This window comes from Mytilus galloprovincialis, chromosome 3 (genome assembly GCF_965363235.1).
Source record: "Mytilus galloprovincialis chromosome 3, xbMytGall1.hap1.1, whole genome shotgun sequence".
NCBI lineage: Eukaryota > Metazoa > Mollusca > Bivalvia > Mytilida > Mytilidae > Mytilus > Mytilus galloprovincialis.
The window spans coordinates 30,281,488-30,306,046 of NC_134840.1; the positions used below are offsets into that span (position 1 = coordinate 30,281,488).

The 24,559-nt window shown below is 31.3% G+C and overlaps 1 long non-coding RNA gene across 7 annotated transcripts in view; it reads right to left on the reverse strand.

Moving 5' to 3' along the window:
• The window catches only part of LOC143067673 (uncharacterized), a 112,487-nt gene that overhangs the window by 42,691 nt on the left and 45,237 nt on the right, over positions 1-24,559 (reverse strand). The window contains exon 1 of one of the 7 annotated variants that reach the window (XR_012976010.1): positions 11,487-11,505. The exons of the other annotated variants lie outside the window; for them this stretch is intronic. This is a non-coding gene — a long non-coding RNA (uncharacterized LOC143067673). Of the gene's footprint in view, positions 1-11,486; positions 11,506-24,559 lie in introns of those variants that run through there. 7 annotated transcript variants of the gene reach the window in all.

Sequence of the window (24,559 nt, forward strand, 5' to 3'; positions counted from 1 at the left end):
AAAGAGAGGCATACAATACCAATAAGATATTCAAACCGTCATAACCCGAGAACAAGCTGACAACACTATGGTAAAAAAAAAATGGAAAACGATGAAAAGACAAACAGCAGTGAAAAAACATAACATTGACAACTAAAAACTGATCAACATGAATCTCACACCGAGTTGATATCAAGTGTTTAGGGAGAGTAGACAAATCCTGCTTCATGTGGCTTCCGTCGTGTTGCTATTGTACGCAACTCTTTGGCAAGCCACATTCAATGATGTTACATTTGAGGAAATGATAATGAAAATTGTGGTTACGACAATTCGGGAATATATCCGTCGCTTTCTGTGAAAGAGATATTATTTATCGGTCGAAAAACTCTTTATAATTTTCGTATTTTTTTTTCGAAAGGATTTTTCAACATTACAACTTTAAAACCTCGGTTGATAGCTTCGTTTTAATTAGCAAGGAAAACATGACAGGAAACGAAAGCTCTGAATCTGACGAATATAAATAAACAGGTGCTACTGAATGGTGATGAACAGGAATGGAAAATACACAATTTGGAAAACTGATATCAGCTCCGTTGTAAAGTTTTGTTCTCAAACGCCCCTCGTTGTCAATTTTTTTGAAGTAAGCCAGGTGTGAAGCAGACTTAACTGTATATGTGGTGTGTATTATTTCAAGTTTGTTTGGGATAGATACAATATATGTTTAATTCTGTAAAACTTGGTTTTATTTCATTTTGGGAGTTTGGGTTTATTAATATTTCATATAAGAGCATGTTAGAAACTGTTTTAAGGGGTCCACTAATTATTAATTGCTGAACCTGATTTGTAAGTGGATTTGAAATATACGGGGTTGAATTTAATAGTAATGGATTATTCAATTTTTTTATCTTTATTTTGATTACGTGATATATATATATTCCCGTCATCCTAAATCATGTTCATAGAAAAAAAAATCACGAATGTTATGTTTGGAATCAAATATCAGATACCCATCCCCCTATCAAACTCGGTTCCACTCAATTTCTTTACTAACTTCTCTCTTCATTAACTGAATAGTCCAATAACTAAAGTGACTACACAGACGTGTACTTCTAATAGCTCATCAACACTTTTTTGAGGTAACTTTATATGTGAAAATGCATTTATATACGAATGTGCATATATTCTTTATTCTCATGTTAAAGAACATCATTTTATATAGGTCCGAAGTGCTACAACAACGAAAAAAAATAACCTTTTTTTCTGGTCTCTAACTGAGAATTTACGTAAGGTATATCCGATTTTTTTTATAATGTGGCAATGACCACAAATTTTCCGTTATGTATTCATGGTTTTCACCGTGCCACGCGTCTTCGTATTATTCAAAAACCCATTAATGTCCCCACAACAAAACGCTGCCTGTAACTAGATCCACTTAAAACCAAGTCTTAAAATTGATGATCCCGACCTCGACTAATCTATTATGCAAAGTTACAAATTTTCTTTTTAAATTTTGCAACAAAGAAGAAAATCAAAGACATTGTTCAGCGTTAAATTTACAAGTAATAATTACGCTGGAGATTGTAAGAAGGGTTGAGTTTTTTATTAGTTTGGGGCAATATGCTAGTAATTGTATGAAACAGTGATCCGACAGGTGCGGAGAGATGCTGAAAAGTATACCCATAGTAACAATTACCACCTGAAGAGTTCTATAATATAATACATGTTTTCTGCCGCATAACAAAAGAAACGCAGAGTTTATGGAAATGAAGACGAAAATCAAATTTACGTAAAACCATATAATTTGGGTGTTTATTCGAAGTAGGAGGGAAACGTTCTATCTTCTTCAGTAGTCTCTATTAATTGGAAAATGTTGATTTGATATCTTTATCTAATTAGAAAAAAACAAGAATTTTAATTTAAGAGATACATGATTATGGCCAATCTGTTCAACAATAACAATATTTTACCGTCATGTCATTTTCGCAAAATAAAACATAAAACATCTAACTGTCCATAATAATAATTTCTCATGTCTGTATAAAGAGAGTGCATCAAGCATTTAATGCTCCACTAAAACACCACATTTCATTGTCAACAACTTTGGAATGTTTGTTGCATGTTTACCTCCTTGCCTAGCTTTCTTACTCGCAATGACCATACAAAAGTCCAAATAGGGTAGACAGTTCATAATTGCATTCATGGCACAATCTAAATCAGAAGCCGTAAAACAAATGTTAGACAAATTGTTATGATATCAAGTCTTTGTTTTAGCAGTTATTTCAATGAGGCTGCAATTGTATATGATTTGATGCAGACAGGCAAATACTAAATGAATGCCAAAATTTTATTGCTACCCAAAACTCCACCAATGATAATAGATCATTTTTTTCATGATGACCGGTCGAATGAAGTTTCGCATTTAAACCATTGTTGAAAACGGGACAAATAAACTCCCCTAAAAACTGCAGTCTATTTAGATAATGATTGTACAACAGTACAAGTTTGGTGATAACTTTTAGGAGTATCTGGTGTGATTCGTTGGAATAAGCTTTTGGAATATACATGGCAATTTCCAATCAAGAACTCTCCGAATATTACAGATGTTTCTTTCCTTTTGTACTTTTTAAACACAAAATATTAAAGACTAATTGTTAAGTATTATCACTGTTACTTATGCTTAACTTGGCAATCTGAGTTTTCATTAATAAAGGCGACAACTGTCGAAGCACGAGAGCTGTTTTAAAGTTGTTAAATATCACTCACATGTAAACAACAGCGATCAGACAATAGAGCATTTTATGCTTTTATTATGCGACAAAATACAAAGAAGAAAACACGATGATATTAGACAATCCATTATCAATAAAATTAGATAATTTTTTTTAATTCGAATTAACGTCAGGTGCGCGTCCTGAAAGAAATTATAATTTTAATTGATAATATCTCGACATGGTTTCGGTCATTTAATATGATGACAAGCAAAAGATGCCATCAATAATAACAAGCGATTATCTTGTCCAATTTCATATTAAAATAAATGATAATGAATTTTAAATTCAAACTGACAGAGTAATTGTTGGATATTGTTTCGTCGTGTTTGCTGTTTTATTTTATGCATTTATGTATTCTTGGTGATACCGGTCCTTCACACTGTTCTGCACTCAAATAACTTAAAACCAATGTCTATAGTTCTAAAAGCTAACAGCAGTAGAAACTAAACTTACGACAGTAAAGTTATTCCAAGGTTGATACGCTCTTAGAAATGTAAAAGTACCAAAAAACCATACTTTGAGCTCCACTAAAATTTCAATTGTCTAGAAAATCACCAACCGAATTAGTTCTTATCAGCTTCTGTTTTAATATTTTCAATATTTGCTATGTTTTATCGGAAGATGGTAAGTACAAAGATAAACCATACTCAGAGGGATAACTGTTTAGTAGAGAATGACATCTACAAAGCGAGAGAAAAATAGTAAAAGCCACGTAAAGGGCAACGTATACAGTCTTTGAAGCAATACACAAAAGTCTTTACAATATGCCATAATTTAAACAGTCCCGAAGAAAACAAAATGTGTATAATTTAAGAAGAAACTTTTAAAGAGTTGCCTCTTCCTCTGATATGATAAGATGATATCCTTCCCGAAATAACAATATCGGAAAAGTAATGCAACGTGCATTCCATTCTCAAAACATTCAGGTTGCGCCTGATAGTTCTATGAACCACACATGTACAATTTACCGAAATCCCAAAATGCTCCTAGCTCATGTATGAGTGATCTTCTCGGATACATTCGCAGTACTATTAAACATTTGTCTAAATAAAGTACTTTTAGATTAACCTTAGTGACTTGATTAACCTTTGTTGGTTATCATAATTAAGGTCGGAGGGTTTTTTCTTTAACTTTTATTGTCTAGTTTCGTGCAAATACGGAGTATTGGCATGTTCCTGTGACTTACATTGTCAGGACAAGAAGAAGAAAAAAAGAACGATTTGAGTTTAGTTCTTTTAGGAACTGCATAGCATAGCAACATTACAATCCTGTTTTACATTAAATTACAGAAACCTGGTTTCTTTCGAATGTAATCTACAGCGGGAAAGGTGTCTTGGGGTTAATACTATTTAGCTCTGTTTTATACTTATTTTTTTCATTATTTTTTTTACGTTTTCTTGCGAATTACCAACAGTGTCCTTGTGGCACAGACCAAGCTAAAAACCGAAGGTTTCTTTTTGGAAGGGTAATATTTTGAGTCACTTATTTTCACTTTTTTTTTACTTGCCGTATAGTCAAAGCTTTATTGAAAATTACTCACAAATTTAACAGACAACATATTTTATGTATGTGAATTGGTAAAATTGTTTTATCATTTCTAATGAGATTTGGACGTTCTTGATACTTTTATACTTCAACTAAAACAAAAAAACAAAATAAAATCATCCACAAAATTTAAATTAATATTTTAAAGTATCATGAAATTGATTTCAGATTTTTTTTTATCTGTAAATAGCTTGTTTATAAATGGACGTGTATGATTACAAACCCAAATTCATTGAAGCATTGACTTTTCACATTATCAAGAAATTATTAATACATAATTTACAGATTATTTATACATTTTTCATTAGTATAAACACAGCATGAAAAGGTGTCATATGTATTTTATGAACTTTTCCATGTCGATGGGATACTTTGGACCTACCTAGAAATATTCATTTCTTTACCCAGCTTGATACTCAATGTGTATGCATTATTGATCCGTATTTGTTTTCATTCTTTTCTTCGCCGTTTTATCACCATTCACAGAAATCTGTAGCGATATGTCTTATTTATTCGCATGAATTTCAATAAGATATCGAGCAACGGACATTAATGTAGATGATGCGTTTGTTTAAAATTTCTTTTTCATTATAGAAAAATACATATAATTGTGTTTGCGGAACGTCTTTAATGACAATTTCCGCATTTAAGGTTTTTGATTATTTAATTCAAGGTTGCTTCCTGTAGTGTTAAGGACAAAAATAATATACGAAACCTTTCATCTGCAATTTTTTGGCAATGTCAATGACATCTTTTAAATGTTCGACTTTTACAGTTAGCCAGAGTGCAAACTATAGTTTACAATTCAAATACCAAGTTATAACACAAATAGATTAACATTCAATCATGACTTTTATATAGTTTCACCACGATTCACAAAAAATACATAAAACAATTTAAAGAATTGTAATGCATATACAATTACCAATTCTAAAATCTGAAAAAAACTTTTCATAACCTTAATGACACTGGGTACCATTCCTAAAAGCTAAATTGACCTTTTGAGACTTTACAATGGCACTATGTACTATTCAATAGTCCTTAACACTCACATGCTATTAATTCGAATTAGACTTTCCATAGTCCTATCATGAAAATACGTGCTATACACAAAGTCTGAATGGTCTTTTTTTGGACTGTAAATTTTACAACGAAAATATGCACTATTCATACAATACATTCAACCTAAAGTATACTTATATATGCATTGTGCTATATAAATGTAATCTGTAAAGTCACAATGAAACTGTGAGAGGTGCTGCTTGTTTAGAAACACTCAGTTGGCAACCACTTCAGCCATACATTTATGTGTGTATGTTGTGTGTACTTACTATACCTTCATGTGTTTGGTTACCTCCAACACCAGAGAAATACATAAAAAAAAGAGTTCCAAATAAAATAAAAAAAGCCTTCAAAGTTCAAAGAAATAAACATCATTAAAAACCTAAACACCATTCCTAAAATAAAGCCAAATAAATCCAGTTGTATAGATATATATTTTACGTCGACTTCAACAGAAGCTGACAATATGAAGTGAATACGATAACATTCATTGGCAAGATTAATAGGACAATAAATACAAGATGAACCAACTAATTGGTATTATGACAATTTTAAAATCTTTTAATAAAGTGAACAAGTGTTTATTCTTGGTTTTATAGCTGCTGATAAATCGCATTATTACAGGAATCTCTGTAAAATCACGCACAATAACGCGTTATCTACATCTGATATCTGAAGTTGTGGTGAATAGCAAAGAGCTAGCTATAAAGCGCTAATTAGCAGACAAATGAACTGTCTCCGAGAAATATAACAGTCTGCATACATGAACAAAGCCACTAGCATCGAAATGATAGAAATATGAGAACCAATTAATGAAAGAGCTATATGCTACATCCAATAAATGTGCTCGGCAGTGGTTGGTATCATGGCAGAAATTTTGTCGACTTATATTACAACATACACAGCGCCAACTTGGAAAACAGGTGAAATTTATAATGGAAAATTATATTTTATGATATTTTTCTATCTCTAAAGAACATCACATAATATTCTGTAATCGCTTATCGCATGGATTCCCACCTGTGATATTAAAAAATTCAAAGGAATATTATTTTCTTCGTATGACCCTTAGTGACCCGAAACAAACATCACACCCTATGTTGTAGTGTCGTCTGTCACATGCTTTAGATAATATCTCGTTCATGATGACGTTTTGTATTTGTGATTAATTCAGTTTCTCTGAAGAAACTGGCCCCTGTTGTCTGTATAACTAACAAGCATAGTACTAAAAGAGAAGTTACAACGAACTTTTTGATTTTGCCATTTGATTAGGGACTTTCTTTTTGCATTTTCCTCGCGGATTTCAGTATTTTTGTGATTTTAATTTTTTAATATATTTTAAATTGAACTTAAATAATAACGAAAAACACAGATTATAGATATGTATCAAATCTAAGGAATACAACAAAACAACAACATCGACATAAAAATGGTTTGCATAATTTAGCTACAGCTATCATGCGTGTACTTGAACCCACTGTTCATATAATTTGAAAAGTATTATATATCAAACAGTTACTTGTATTCTATTTCCATATATATGCATACAGAACTAGGTATATACTAATATAAAACTGTGTTCTTATTACTTGTAATGTAGGGACGACAGAAAGGTTGATTGAAAACCTTTTGAAGTTTTAACCTCGTCATGCTCCAGCTTTACTGGGATCCTATTTCACTATCATCGTTACAGATCAACTGAATATGAATTGATGAAAAACACTATAATGGAATTATTTTTTCATTCTTTTTTCCCCTAATGGTAATAAAATGACGGTTCAAATCCATGTACAAGAATATCACTCTTCATGTAATTGAAACAAAAACTGCAATCAGTCTGTCTTCCACCGACCATTTATAGACATTGAATAATACATCAGAATTTGTTACATTTCATTTCAAGAATAAAAATCAAAAATTCGGGATTCATTATACGATTTTTATTTGTACACATTTTTAAACCTACAGAAGACTGGCAACTAAAGACATTTATTTTTCCAAATATCTGATCAACTAATCTAATAAAGATCAACTGTATCCTTAGAAATTAACAGCAAAAAAACGACGAGAAACTGACTTCTAAGTCGATGATATCCTCAGAAATAAACATTCCACACACGAATACTTCTGAGTCCATTATACCATCAGGAATTAACAGTTTACAGAATAGAAACATTGACTACTGAGTCGATAATATCATCAGGAATTTACATGCAGTCCAAAAAATAAAACACTGACTTCTCAGTCGAAAATATTCTCAGAAATTTACAGTTCAAAGAAAAAAAAACACTTACTACGGAGTTGATGGTGTTCTCATGATTTAACCGTTCACACAACCGGTACATGACTACTGAGTCGATAATATATCCTCAGGAATTAACAGTTCACAGAACCGGTACATGACTACTGAGTCGATAATATATCCTCAGGAATTAACAGTTCACAGAACGGTACATGACTACTGAGTCGATAATATATCCTCAGGAATTAACAGTTCACAGAACCGGTACATTGACTACTGAGTCGATAATATCAGGAATTAACAGTTCACATAATAGAAACATTGACTACTGAGTCGATAATATCAGGAATTAACAGTTCACAGAATAGAAACATTGACTACACAGCTACTTTTGCATAGGTAACAAAATAGTACTGAATATTAAAAGTAAATTTCCAGTACTACAGATTTTTAGTACAGAAATAGTACCTATGCAAAAGTAGCTGTGTACTGAGTCGATAATATCAGGAATTAATAGTTCACAGAACAGAAACATTGACTACTGAGTCGATAATATCAGGAATTAACCGTTCACAGAACAGAAACACTGACTACTGGGTCGATAATATCAGGAATTAACCGTTCATAGAACAGAAACATTGACTACTGAGTCGATAATATCAGGAATTAACCGTTCACAGAACAGAAACACTGACTACTGGGTCGATCATATCATCAGGATTCAATGCTAGTAGTTCATAGACCAGAAACACTGAATACTGTGGCGATCATATCTCTCGATTTGAAAGATCATAAAACCCATACAAGACTACTGCTGAGTCGATAATATCATCAGAAATTTACAATCCACGGAACCGATATATGACTAATGAGTCGATAATATCAGCAGAAATAAACAGACAACAGAACATAAACACTGACCACCAAGCCAATAATATCATCAAGAAAGAAAAAAAAACAGTCATCAGACACAACACACGACAACGGGCATCCGCAGGAATTAGCGAAAACTAAGCTCAAAACATAACTGGTGATTCAACTAAAGCACTGACTGTCGAACAAATGATTTCATTGACAATTAAACAGAATGACTTATTATTAAGCCAATGGTATGCTCGACAACTAATTAAACGGTTTGACTTGTGAGTAAATGATATTACATGTACTAGTATATGGAATTGACAAGTACTGACTATATGCCAATGATATTTTCAGGAATGAATTTTCAACGAACCAAAATAGTAAAATTGTCCCAAGAACACACTTTTGATAAAGGGTCAAAGAAATATAAAAAAAAAACTTAAAGTTAAACTGCTGGGACATGAGCACATTATACGCCTGTCCTTGTTTATTTTTTTACGATTTCAGACTGACAAAAGTGTAAATAGCTAAAAAGTACCTTAATAATATGGATATATATGAAGTAAGTGACTAAGGGCACACTAACGGTAATGCGCAACATGTATGTGTACGCCGAATGGTATAACATTTTACACCAAATTCGATGTGCGTACGAGAAAAAAAGAGAACAGTACAACCCTAATTGAACAAGTACAATTTTCCCCAGAGGAGTTGGAACTTTTCAGAAGTTGTACTGGCAACTGAACCTTTTTAAGGCTTATAACGGAGTGAACTTTCATATAACTATTGAATATGCGTCTGTAAAATTATACCCCTAAGCGTATGACCCGGTAAAGTGTTTGAAACATGCAAACCACCTCACAAGGAAGGATTTACATGTTTGGTCAGTAGTCATACTCTTTGTAGTACGAAAACATTGCATCATATGTTAAAGTAGGCTCGGAGTTCGGTGATTTTATTAATTCTACTTTTTATTTGTGTCATTGCAGACGCAAATGTTTCAACTTTTCCAAACTCTCCGTATATTTGTATGACAGAAAAAAAACATCTACCGTTGTGTTTAACAGCAACATATGTGAACAATTCGAAAAGAATAAACAACAAACGGCAAACTTATTCTTTGGAGTATTGTCTCCGAACTGTCCACAAGAGACAAAAATGACACAGAAATTAACAACTATAGGTCACTGTACGGCTTTCAACAATGAGCAAAGCCCATACCGCATAGTCATCTATATATAAAAGGCATTGAAATGACAATGTAAAACAATTCAAACGAGAAAAATAATGGCCTTATTTATGTACAAAAAATGAACGAAAAACAAATATATGTAACACATAAACAAACGACAACCATTAAATTACAGGCTCCTGACTCTTGGGATTTGTCTATTATGAAAGCATTATAGACTTTCTTAACTGCGTATTCTTCTATACACCTTTATAAGTCCAATGTATCGAGGTAATGCTCAAAGAACTGGTATAACCCTGTCATAACTATACGTGAATAAACTCATCATAGATACCAGGATTGTAATTTTATATTTACGCCAGACTTGCGTTTCGTCTACAAAAGACTCATCAGTGACTCTCGAAAAAAATAAATGTTAAAAAGGCCAAATAAAGTTGAAGAGCATTGAGTACCAAAAATTCTTAAAAGTTTTGCCAAATACAGCTAAGGTAATCTATTCCTGAGGTAGAAAAGCCTTACTATTTCAAAACTTCAAAGTTTTGTTAACAGTTAATTTATAATTATGAACATATCTATGATAACTCACGTCAACAGAAATGTTGACTACTGGGCTGGTGATGAATGTCCCTTGTGTGGAACCTCGTGTGGTTGTTTTTTATAGTTACATTTTGTTGTTTATTTTTTCATCAAAATTAGTGTTGCTGGCAGATCATTGATTGCTGTTGTTAATATCATTCACAATGTTTCCAATTTTTTCTATACTCACGGTGAGTTTGAGCGTTTCGTGTATCGTAGGTATCTGTCAAATCTTTTTTTATTTGATATACGCTGAATATATACATTTCTGCATAGAATATCACTCTATAGTTAAAACATGTAAGTTATAGACGTAATTAAACGAGTGCAATCCTTCTTTTATAGTTTTACATGCGTTTAAAAACGTTGAGTTCTGAATATTTTCAGTATTTAGCAAACGCAACCAGATTTCAATCATTTTTCGGTCTTCTCTATTAAACAGAAAAACAAAAATACTAAAATGCATTATTTCATTCTGATAAGAAGTTTACGTGTTGCTGGTTTCTAATTGTTTCATCCTAAATTCTATTAAATGGATGCATAGCAAACTATCTGTGACATTTTGCAGTTTGGCATGCTTCAACAACGATTTATCATTATTAAATAAATTGTTGTTTTGTAAGATAGATGATTTCTATTCAGTTTATCAGATTAAATATGTTGTATATATTAAAATAAAGACCAGATGTCATCAATAAAGAAATGGTTCTTTTGTAGCGTTACCACACTCCGTCGCAATAACACAGTCTGTTTGTAGATACATCAAAATCTATTCTTAATATAGTCTTTAAGAAGTTAATGAAATGAAAATTTTCAATTTAAGATTTCGTTTTAAAGGTGTAACATGTTGATCATTTTGTTTATTTTTCACTACCATATCGTACAAGGAAAATTATTTCAGACTTCATAGTTTCCCCGAGACCAATATTAACTTTCATTCCTCGATGATCAAAGAGTTGGAAAAGGGTAGATTACTCTGATAATAAAAATTTAGGGTCAGAGGGATGGAAGATCCCGCTGACTGATTGATTTAGTAATATATTTTGTTTTCTATAACAGATTAATTTTCCAGGCAAAATAATAATACTGATGGACAGAAAAGACAAACATGCATTAATGAATTAATCACTAGGGGAATTAAAGTAATAAAATGAATGGAAGCTATGTCGTGTAACGGCCAATTGGTGTTAGATTTATGAAGCAACTCTCAAATAGAGAGTTTTTGAAATGATAACTTAATATGAAAAAAAATATTTACCGTTACTTGAAAATATCTTTATCTTGACTTACCTGAAATAAACAAAATATGGATAAATATAAGAAAAGTCAAACATGTGAAAAAATTGCAGTTTCTGTAACAATGAAAGCTTAAAACCTTTCGATTTCAAATAGCTCACGCAACAATAATACAAGTTGAACTATTAGACAATATGTTCTCACACAATTTTTGGTATAATAGATAAGTTATAGAGCAGATATAAAAAAAATCAAACTCAGCCACGCGACCGAAACAGTGCATACAATAAGTCGTGTATGGATAGCTCATTTAACAGAACAATCTCTTCCATGAGACAATCACAAAAGGATGTATTCTAAATACTGGTCAGACACAGAGCTCACTTAAGGAAGCAAGCTTAAGAAGAATATTTAGCAAAATCTTAATACATATATTAATTACATAGGCTAATACATCGACACCAAGTTCAACGATAAACCAATAAATATATAATACAACGTTCAGTACAATTCACATAGCTCACACTGCAACCGTTGATACAATAATCAATGATCTGAAAAATGTTTTCGAACGAAATAAGTTCGCAGACAAAAACGTCTTGAATATGCCTGGAATGTAACCGCTGGACGTTCTAGATAAGCAGCAATGAATCAACATATATTCATTATTTTAGACCTATTCCCCTTTTCCACATTTTATCTCATTTCATGTCATTTACCAACGGTAGTAAGACCATTTTGATGTGTTAATTGAAATGGTTTATTGGTTCGAGAAATGGTAATTGACCCTCCGAAAAAATGTTCTGCTTTAATTATAAGTATAAAATTTATCAGTGAACTTTTCTTTCATTACATGTTTTGTCACATCTTTCTTAAGATTGAGAAAATGTCTTTATATGGTATTCTTAACTCAATGGTACCATGTTTTAAATGGTCTTTTATGTCCATTAATATCAACATTTATACATCATGGCTATTAATTTAACCGTCTCATTGGCTTTAAAGATGTGATTCCATCAAAGATTTAATGATTTATAATTTTAAAACGAGACCAGATAAGAAACAACCCAATTGGCAGAACTAATTTTCATTAAATTCAAACATAGTTATGGTTTTGATTCATGATATAGTAGTAAATCAGGGTAACTATGCATTTGAAAGGCATTGAAATTATTTTTAAGATTTATATACTTCTCTTAATTTCAATAAGTTAGGTTGTTAAAAATTATCAACATCATTAGAATGCTTAAAACCTTGAATATTATTATGATAAATTACATGCATATCCAACAAATTCGTTTGATGTAAAATGTTCAAAATTTTAATGTTTTAGTGACGGTCTATTTTCTTCGTCATAAATCAGCAATGCTATTCTAACACTGAACAAAACGAGACGTTAAAAAACAAACTTTTAATCAAAGAGGGTTAAATGGAAAATATACTCCAAATCTGTTGCTGGTATTTTGACCTTCAATTTTGTTATATACAGAAGCATTTTTACGTTTTTTTTTAGTTCATAATGACTTAAATATTAGTGGTTTGCGGTTTTTTATATGATTTTAGGATATTGTTTTTCTTATTCTCATCAACCGTGTTCACCACATATAACACTATTACATTTGTAGATTGTTCTAATTAATGTGTTATGAATGATGACAGAACAGAGTAAATGTGATGGTGTGTTTTAATTTAATCTCAATATTAATAATTTCTAACAGTGTAATGAAACAAGCTGTACATATGAACAAGTAACAAAGAAGCAATAAAACCACTATTGATGGAATCTAATGGACTGTATATTTCCTATAAATTTTGATTTGATTAGCCAAAAATGTAACAAAACAATAAATCAAACGAGAACATGTATTGGGATAGAATATTAAAATTGTCTTCGTTCCCCTTGGCTTTTGGACAGCTGATTGATAAAAACATAATATCTGCAAACGAAGGCAGTCAAATTTAAAAGTATAGAGGTCAGTGGTTTGTTAGGCAATTGGTTTCTCTTCACAAATAGTTATCTTTTAAGCATAAAGTTAGAAAAGCCGAATGATACAATTAAAAATAACAAACTATGCTTCATTTGTTTGACTTTATTGACAGAGGTTTTTGGCTCCACTCAATGTTCAAGCTGTGCAAACAAGACTGGTTGTCAAATTATAATAGAATTTTCTCATTAAATTACCAAAATTACCAAAATTATTTAATTTTTTTAAATTGTTTATGACTAAAGCAGTAACGAAAGCAATTCTGTTTCTTGATCATTTTTTTTTAATATCAAAATGTTGTTCTTTATTTTTTCCAGTTATTTCTATAGGCCTAACTGAAAAGAAATCAAAGTAAAATAACTCTTTTCGACCCATATTTGAGGGCTTTGTAAATGTTGTTGACCACTAACTTAAGGAATTTGTAACAAAACCAGACAATCAACCAAATGATATTTTATGAATATTTCTTATCTTTGTACAAATAAATGTACGAGTCTTCATGCAGTGCTGCTCCTTTCTGTTATTTCCCGGTGCATCCCGACAATATTTCCTCAAAAACTTGTATTAATAACTAAAAACATTCTTGTTTCGATACAATCTTGAAACAACGAAAAGGGTATCAACTTCAAATATGACTTAATCATACCGAAAAAACAAGGAACTTATAACTACTTATTGTTTTTGTTAACTGACCCCTGATGCCCCGATTAGTTACAGGCGTTGTCAAGGCTCCGATAATATCTGAGGAAATATTCATGTGACATCAAAATGTGTCACTCCACCATCTTGGTACATTTTATGTTACTGTGTGGGTCTAGATTGAAATCACTTTAATTTTGATAAATTACAGTAGCACTGTCAGCATAAAGATTAACAAATTCTGATACTATATTTTGATGTATGAGAGTGAACTTAAAATGTTCGATAACTTTTCAAAATATTTCATCGAAACAGAAGAATTATGACAATATTATTCATATGCAGTGAAGTGAATATTCACTTCACGATATAAGCCCTTTTTTAACGTAATATTAATTTTCTGGTTTATTCCCAAATATGGGTAGGAAATGGTTATGTAACATGACAATTTCATCCAAACATATTAAACCTAATTGTATTCTACCATGATTCAACACAATTCGTAATGTAGTATTTGGCCAAAGTATTTAAAAAAATAAACTAATAAATGCATTATTATTTGTTTTCAAATAACTCGATCTTTTGTGTAAATCGCCATTTTCTGTAAATGCACTTATTTGATCTCCATTTTTTTTTTTTTTTTAAGCTTTCCAAGTACAGCTTTTGCAGTTTTGACGGAAGGCGTTTTCCAATTATTACTTTCAATGCCTCTCTAGACACCTGGTGGAAACGGCATTCATGTTATATATCCGCATAAAAACATGTAGTTGCAAATACCTGGAGATGAAACAGTCATTGGGACAAGCATACCATGTTCAATGACTCCTTTGATATGATCGAATATTTGATGACTCCCCTTGTAATGACAGATAACTTTCCCTATACTTCTTTTGTAACCTAAGAGAATTTTCATTTCATGTACAAACTACATGAGGAAAAAAACTGTGAAGATGTACCTAAATTCCTTCTTTTTTTATGAATTGAGAGGATTATTATTGAATTTCAAGTACTATAAATAAAGTCTAATACAAATTAATACAGTTTTCTTGACACAATCATCGGACCGAATGAAACGTGGAAAATGACTATACATTATATGTCATGTATTCCTACAACACTTTACTTAATATTCCAGATGTATACAAGAGCTTAAATATTTATGCATTTGAAACTACTGAGTTGATATAGTGGAAACTTTATCCCTGTTTTATGTTAAAGTGCACACAAAATCTATTAAAATGATAAACACTTTTGTGTTAAGGTGTGTCAGATTTAAAACTTCGTTGATCACTCATGTAGAAATTCTATCTCGGCTACCCCAAAGTAATCAACCAAAATGACGACCCGTTAAAAACAAATGAGGTGTCAACAGAGGCTCTATATGAATGCTTTCAAATACTATTAAAAAAATCTTAGTCATTGACTTAATCCCAGGTTTCTGGCAAATGTTCACAAGCAATGGAGCCCTCGTAATATTATACAAAAACAAAGATACTCTTTCCTATATTTAAACACGTCATTTTTTGTTTAGCGATAGTTTCAAGCGGAGATTATTATCCACCCCTGAGCGAAGTTAAAAAAAAACTCTTCCCAGTACCTTAAAAACATAGACTGATAAATATTTTATACACATTGTCCTATCTCCAATGGCCTTATTGTAAAACCATTACATGGAATAAATCACAATTGCCTAATCAGAATAAACACATCCAAACAGAGGTATTTAACTTGATGCGTAGCACACCTTAGTTATCAAGGGCTTGTCAAAGACCTTGCAATTTTAAGTTAGTCTTTAATTTTTAACTGTAAATATGCATTTACTGCTCTACCATGTACACGAATGTACTGCAGATATGCAATCGCAATCAAATGTTCAAACCGTGAGGGACATTTTGATAATCTTGCCTGAATGTCAATATGGTGTTTTCATAAATTTGAACAGTGTTGTTAAATGAAATAAAAATTGTAACAAAAATATACACTCCATTCATCAACATTAAATTATGGAACTCAAGTTTGATTGCATCGGTTTTGGAATGGCAGAGAGACATCATGAGTTCATTAATTATTATAACAAAGTTGATTAACAGTGAACATATTAAAATAGTAAATTGAGACTTGTTACACAAAACAGCTTTTTTGGGTGTCATATTCCCTTTTTTAAAACGTGAATCTCTGTTTACTTTTTAATATCATATATCTTGTTTAATGATAAAACAAAATTGCATCCGTTAAACACCTACAATCATGCGAAAGTATCTGCAGTGAAATTGTATATGACTCGGCAGAATAAAGAAAAAAGTAACCTCAAAATGCACTATGAATTCATATACTGTATATCAAATTTGTTTACTGTTTGTGTTCATATGTTGATACATTTAAATGCAAGCCTAATAACTTTTATGCTATTATATAATTTTCGTTCGATTAACAACAAATATAAAGAAGTCGATAAATACGAGGAGATGGGAAGCTACATGACAATCTAATTCGTTGTTGTTTTTAACTACAAAGACAATCCTTGAAACTTACAAGAAATGTAAAATTAAATATTAAGCGACAATGTTATATCTCATAGACCCTAAAATAGTCATATCTGATTCAAATATGTTTATACGGAAGTTATATGATTTTACGTGGTCTATTTAATATCGGTTAGATTCGACCTCATTGCCTCTGTTTTCTTATTACATCCAACGCAATTATACGAGGTTATATCGACCTAAGAGAAGCATATTGACTGAGGACGAAGTCCGAGGTCGATATGCTTCTATAGGTCGATATAACATCGTATTGACCTCAACCGAACGTTACAATTGTTATATTATTAATCAACAACTATTGCATGAACAATGTAAATTTGGGGATTTCTAGAATGTATGTTTAGTATCATGCTGTATGCCCTGTGCAATATGCTGTTTTTGAAAACTAAACACAACAGCAAACTGAGTAAATACAAATGTTCATGTGATCAAGTTTTAACGAATCACAAATCCTTAAAAATATTCAATTAATAATATATATGTATATAAAAGAGGGACGAAAGATACCAGAAGGACAAACTCATAAATCGAAAATAAACTGACAACGCCATGGCTAAAAATGAAAAGGACAAACAGACAAACAATAGTACAAATGACACAACATAGAAAACTAAAGAATATAACCGTATTTTAAAAGATTGGACATTTGTGTCGTTTAGAAAGGGATTAGTCAATTATAACGCAAATCAAAGAATTTAGTTAAGTAGAACCCATTTATACCCTCGTTCCATAAAATTTTGGTGTCAAGCTGAATAGCTGTAACTTGATTTCAGTCTAGTCATTTTCTGATTGGCATATCTTAAAATTATGGGAGTCCGGGTAGTGAACATGTGAACTGGTGGTGATGATACGTAGTAACTGTATGTTAATTATGGTAAACGATACGACAGGAAGAGTTCCCCGAGCCCACAAGTAAATCATTTCTTAAAAGTTAGAAGGAAGAAGAGAATTATGATTAAGATTTCCTAATATCTGCAACACGGAAAGCTTTTTTTTCAAATTCACACAGGGATTAAATAATAAAAATATTTCTTGAAGCTGTCATTTTATAATGTATGATATGATACATACTAAATATAGACAACGGGTTAGAAAATAGGGATTTAAAATTCATTTCAAGAAATTTCTATAGACATGTGACAATCCAAAATATAAAAAGTTATTAAACACAAATGCATTAATGTGATATATATCGATAGATTTAAAAATTAATATTATTATGAAATAATTAATTCAATATCTTCCTCATATATGTCGGAGACACGTGAACGAGTATAGTTTATAATACACAGCGGTGAAAAATCGGGTCATTAAGTAATATTGGCTGGGTTCAGGAGACTGTACTGTAAAACCTAGGACTTATACATTGGTCCCCAGCTAAAACGGATATTCCGAGGAACTGGTAGGTGTCCACGTCAAACGAGGATAAGCGTGAGAAATTTACTAAAGCACTGATGAAGAACGATATACAGATATAATACAGAGAGATAACATCGCGGCTCAGGTTCCAAAACATTAATTATACCATAGAAGCATGCAAACCTTGAATTTATTGACATTTAAACATATATAAAACACACATGGATAGCTAAATGTATTTTATAGCTAAACTATATACCATAATTTTTTTTCTCTCAATATGTAAGAACAACAGTGATGCAGCTATCAGTTTGTAATTTCATGGTTGATGCATTCAACACAACTTTAATGGCATTTATTTGCAAATATATATTAAAGTGGTAATATTTTAATATTTCCATCTTTAAGTTAATTGATAAAGTACAAGGGTGTTGTTTCAATGTTGCTGATATGTCAATTTACAATCTAATTTTTACAATATTATCCTCGTAGTTGAGGTTGTAAAAACATTATTTCAAAACATGTAACAACTGAGTATGTGATTCAAAATTAACAGACGACAGTGATCCAAGAATTAGAGAAGGCAATGATCCAAGAATAAGAGAAGACAAAGATCCAAGAATAAGATAAGACAATGATCCAAGAATAAGAGAAGACAATAATCCAAGAATAAGAGAGGACAAAGGTCCATGATTAAGAGAAGACAAAGGTCCAAGAATTAGAGAAGGCAATGATCCAAGAATACGAGAAGACAATGATCCAGGAATATGAGAAGACAATGATCCAAGAAGAAGAGAAGGCAATGATCCAAGAATACGAAAAGACAATGATCCAAGAATACGAGAAGACAATGATCCAAGATTTAGAGAAGACAGTGATCCAAGAATAAGAGAAGACAATGATCAAAGAATACGAGAAGACAAATATCCAAGAAAAAAAGAAGACAACGATCCAAGAATAACAGAAGACAATGATCCAAGAATACGAGAAGGCAATGATCCAAGAATACGAAAAGACAATGATCCAAAATTAAGAGAAGACAATGATCCAAAAATAAAAGAAGACAATGATCCAAGAATTAGAAAAGACAGTGATACAAGAATAAGAGAAGACAATGATCCAAGAATAAGAGATGACAAAGGTCCAAGAATAAGAGAATGCAATGATCTAAGAATAACAGAAGACAATGATCAAAGAATAAGAGAGGACAAAGGTCAAAGAATAAGAGAAGACAGTGATCCAAGAATAAGAGAAGACAATGATCCAAGTATAAGAGAAGGCAATTATCCAAGAATAAGAGAAGACAATGATCCAGGAATACGAGAAGACAATGATCCAAGAAGAAGAGAAGGCAATGATCCAAGAATACGAAAAGACAATGATCCAAGAATACGAGAAGACAATGATCCAAGATTTAGAGAAGACAGTGATCCAAGAATAAGAGAAGACAATGATCCAGGAATACGAGAAGACAAATATCCAAGAAAAAAAAGAAAACAACGATCTAAGAATAACAGAAGACAATGATCCAAGAATACGAGAAGGCAATGATCCAAGAATACGAAAAGACAATGATCCAAAATTAAGAGAAGACAATGATCCAAAAATAAGAGAAGACAATGATCCAAGAATTAGAAAAGACAGTGATCCTAGAATAAGAAAAGACAAGACAATGATCTAAGAATATGAGAAGACAAAGGTCCAAGAATAAGAGAAGGCAATGATCCAAGAATACAAGAAGACAATGATCCAGGAATATGAGAAGACAGTGATCCTAGAATAAAAGAAGACAATGATCAAAGAATACGAGAAGACAATAATCCAAGAATAAGAGAAGACAATGATCCAAGAATACGAGAAGACAATGAATCAAGAATAAGAGAAGACAATGATCCAAGAATACGAGAAGACAATGATCCAAGAATAAGAGAAGACAATGATCCACGAATACGAGAAGACAATATTCCAAGAATAAGAGAAGACAACGATCCAAGAATAAGAGATGACAATAATCCAGGAATTAGAGAAGACAAAGGTCCAAGAATACGAGAAGGCAATGATCCAAGAATACAAGAAGACAATGATCCAAGAATACGAGAAGGCAATGGTCCAAGAATACGAGAAGACAGTGATCCAAGAATAAGAGAAGACCATGATCCAAGAATAAGAGAAGGCAATTATCCAAGAATAAGAGATGACAAAGGTCCAAGAATAAGAGAAGGCAATGATCTAAGAATAAGAGAAGACAATGATCCAAGAATAAGAGAGGACAAAGGTCAAAGAATAAGAGAAGACAATGATCCAAGAATAAGAGAAGACAATGATCCAAGTATAAGAGAAGGCAATTATCCAAGAATAAGAGAAGACAAAACAAAAATTTTATCAAAAATTTCATTTCCACTCAAACTTAGAAATTCAATATATATAAGTAGAAAAACAATGACTGATTCTAGTATTTTTCACAGAAAATGAATGTAAAGTTCTGTAATAACTTTTCCATACAAAATCAAATCATTCTATTGATGGTTATATTCGTAGAGAAAATATAAAAACCATCCTCTTGTTTTTTCAGTTACCGATCTGGATATTCTTGTGGTGATTTGTCCTATTACTTTGATATTTACTCATATAAAGGGGGGGAGAAATGTCATAAAAAACGGAAGGCATTGTTTTAGACACTTCAAACTCCATTTGGTTTATGTGAAACATTCAAACGGTGCAAAATAAAACTTATTTATAATTTACAGTTTCCATTGATGGGTTCCAAAGTGAATCATTAATTTTTCAGGAAACCAATTATAATGGTGAATCAATTTGAAATATATATAGTTTCAAACAACATTCATTTTATCAATAAAACAATAACGATATTGTTTCGTAATCGCCATATTGATGTGGGAAAAAAATCGGACAAATCATGCATGCAATATTAGTTAGTTCTTATTCGATTGGCGAAAGCAACATCCCGAAATCATAACGGTATTCGTAAATCTATATTCTTATGATACAAATCAGGTCATTTAGCAAAAAATCATGAGTTTAATTAATCATTTTTCACTGTCTTGCATAATCGTAGTTACTGTCAAAAATCGTCTAGCCTATTCCCGTAGGGAACACCTCGATTCAGTATTCAAAGACTCCAAAGCATGTAACGAAGAATTTAAGAATCTGTACCAAAGTGTCATAAGTCTGTGCATATTTACTTTGGTAAAGGTCTTCAAAACGATAATTATACACTTGAAGAAGAAAACTGATGTATATATAATATTCCAAGCCTTCCTTTAAACTCGATCGTCTTTTGAGTATTCAGGTCGCATATATTAACCAGAAACAGGAAGTTTTTACAATAATCATATATTCGAAAATAGCTACGGTTCAACTAGACAAACTTTAAAAATTACTTCCTTGAAACAGTGCTCAGTTTGTAAAATTCTTTTTTTTGCAGTTTAGATATTTGTTTAATTTTTTTATGGGATGTGGTAAGATTTTCAATGAGACAATTATCCACCAAGGACTAAATGACGCGGATGTAAGCCACTATACGTAAAGCCTATTTTTAGATCGAACACCTTAAACAAATGAGTGAAAATAAGCAGACTATAGAGATAAACCTTATTTAAAGATGTTCCTAGTACACATATACTAGTGACTAAAATTTAAGTCTGTAAAATGTTTTGGTGTTAAATGCCTACTAAAATGTATATGTTATCTATAATTCAACCATTAATCCAGTGGTGTAATCATTTACTATTGTTAAATTTTATAACGGAGAGATCAATTCATTCCCTCTAATAGGCTTGAAATGGTCGCAAAAGTTAACAATAAATACATAGAAACTTTCACAATAATAGAGTGTTAAGAAGTTATGAATGAAATACCACAGAAAACTATTCAAAAGAACGAAATACACAGCTATTGTGAAGAAACAGTGGGTCAGTGGGTCGTTTGGATTTATAAAAGGGGTTTCTAATGTAAGAGTACAAGATAGTATCAAAATACCTTTTGTGGGGGAATAATAAAGACGTTGATATGTTACATGTTGAATGAAATCTGCCTTTTATTCAGACTATATATTTTCGTCTAAATACTGCTTTTTAAATAAATTATATAGTATTTAAAGTCGTTTCAGTGAAAATGCACCAGATGAAAGAGCACACCTTTGTTAAATGATATGAAGTGAGCTCAGCGTTCCAAATCGAAGGTTTTGTTGCTTTTCTACTTTAATTTAATGGATATCAATGTCGAAAATAACTTTTGATAAAAACATATATTACAGGGCTGAAACCAGTCTATGGAATGACAATTATGACACATTTCGTTCGTATCATACCTTTACCGATTCCTTAAGTTAACAAAACCTTATCTACGGATGTAACCATAACTAAATTCAATGATTGGTCTAATAGTCTGGTGGATTGGATTTGTTTCCAAGATGCTGAAATAACGACTTCTAAATTATTAGAGGCTACAGTACTTTATCCAAGACTAGAAATTCCACAAGTTATCTTTAAAAACAAAACTTAACAAGCTAAACAAGTAGAAATTTTCTAATTAAAAAATTATAACATGTAATTAGGCCTATCGATGGAATTTTTGAAAACTGAATTATATTTTTATGTATGACATTGGGTAATTATGCTGTCCTATGAGTAAAGTTATTATGAAGGTTCCTTATCAGACAGGAAATTATGATTAATTGGAGAAGGCAATTATTTGAGTAATCTAGATTTTGTAATTGTGAGGTTTTCGTTTGGTAATTGTCAACTAATTGCCATAGGTCGATTTTAAAAACCATTGTAAACGCACACGATGTCATTCAGACTTTACACGCCTATCTATATAACACAAATAGTTCCTTGCATCACAACAAATATAATAAGATTTCTGTTACACAGTTCGCTCTTAATTAACGATTTGTGTATTTTGTATTTTGGGGGCCTTAAATGCCGACCGGCATGAAGAGGATAGGTGAGAAGTGAGGTGATATTTTGTAAGCAAATATATTAGGTCTAGCTTACCATACTTATTTGAAAAGGAAACATGTATGTCATTGAGCGATCTCTAGGATTTTTCTAAAATTTGGAATATATCTAGAGTATGTGGAACTGAATTTAAGTAGTTAAAACACATATATTCAGCCACTTTTTTCGCGAAATATATTTTGAAAAAAGTAAAATAGATTTATTAACTTAAAAAATAGCAAGTAAAATTTCTATCAAGAATTTCAAACATCTGCTGGACTGGGTTACTTGAAAGGTTGTTTCACTGGAGAACTGTTGGTCAGAGAAATAGCCTGTTGAAATCAGTGTAACTTATCCAGCAGACGACAAGTATTATCCATTGACCAATCATCTTATTGGTTGTATTTATAGAATTCAAATATGCGTGTGTTGTTTCCAAAATAAAGTTACAAAAAATATCATATAATTGATATATGAAGGCCGTCACATAGTTCGGCAGTTTCTTCATCTAATTTGAAATTTAACATCACATTGTATAAAAGAATTAATTATTTATCTCACAACAAAAATTCAGAATTTCATATAAATAAATCGGAAATTCTGTGTCCATAGCATATCATTTAAAAACTTAAAACATTAAAAGCTAAACAAAGGCAAATGGCGGTCAAGTATTTAGACCTAAAATGTCTTGGAAAAAAAGATTTAAACACACAGATCTCCTAGGGACGAAGTGGTTGATATTGACTAAAAATTGTCAATTTCGTTAAAAAAAATCCTAGTAGTGGTTTATTTGCAGTTTTTAAAATGTCAAAATGCAGAATGCAGAATGTCTCAAAAAGTGCAAACAGCATAAGACAGTTTTCTTATTGTCAATCATACAAAATCTCTTCATTTTTATAGTAATGCATCTTAATGTATGATATATTTATCTACCCCACAGCCCACATCATAAAGAGTTTAATACTTAGATTCGTCATATAATTTTCTTATGTTCATTCTCCAAGGTTTGTAATTCATTCAATAGAAACTATCCTTCGACAATTCGATAAAAAGCAATTCAAATGCCGAGTCAAAATTTTATAAACTGGAATTCACAAAAATCAGAGAAATTGTCAATTCAAGAATGTACCAAGTCAGGAATAGACAGTTATTTTTGCCATTTGAAAAGGAACTTTCCGTTTTGAATTTCCTTAGAGTTTGGTATTTGTGTAATCTTATTCTATAGATAATAGAATGCACTTCTGTAACTTTATAACATGGTGTTTGTGTTAGAATGAAAACATTTGGTATTTTTTTTATGTAAAGCTAGATTACTTTGTGCTGCTACGAATGATTGGATATTTTGAAATCTTAACATACATCTACTTATAAAGGGTCATAAAACAGAATAGATTTGTCAAGGATTATTAAAAAAATAAGCGAATAAATCATGAAGAATAAGGTTGACTTTTAACTTAATGAAGCAATGGATTTTACGAGTTAAACGGTCTAGTTTTATTGAGTCTGATAGAATCCTGTTTCAATGTTTGTTATTGTTCAAATACAAAAAATATTAATATTTAATGACTTTCTGTTTAATTTCTCATAATGTAAAGTTAACTACGATTT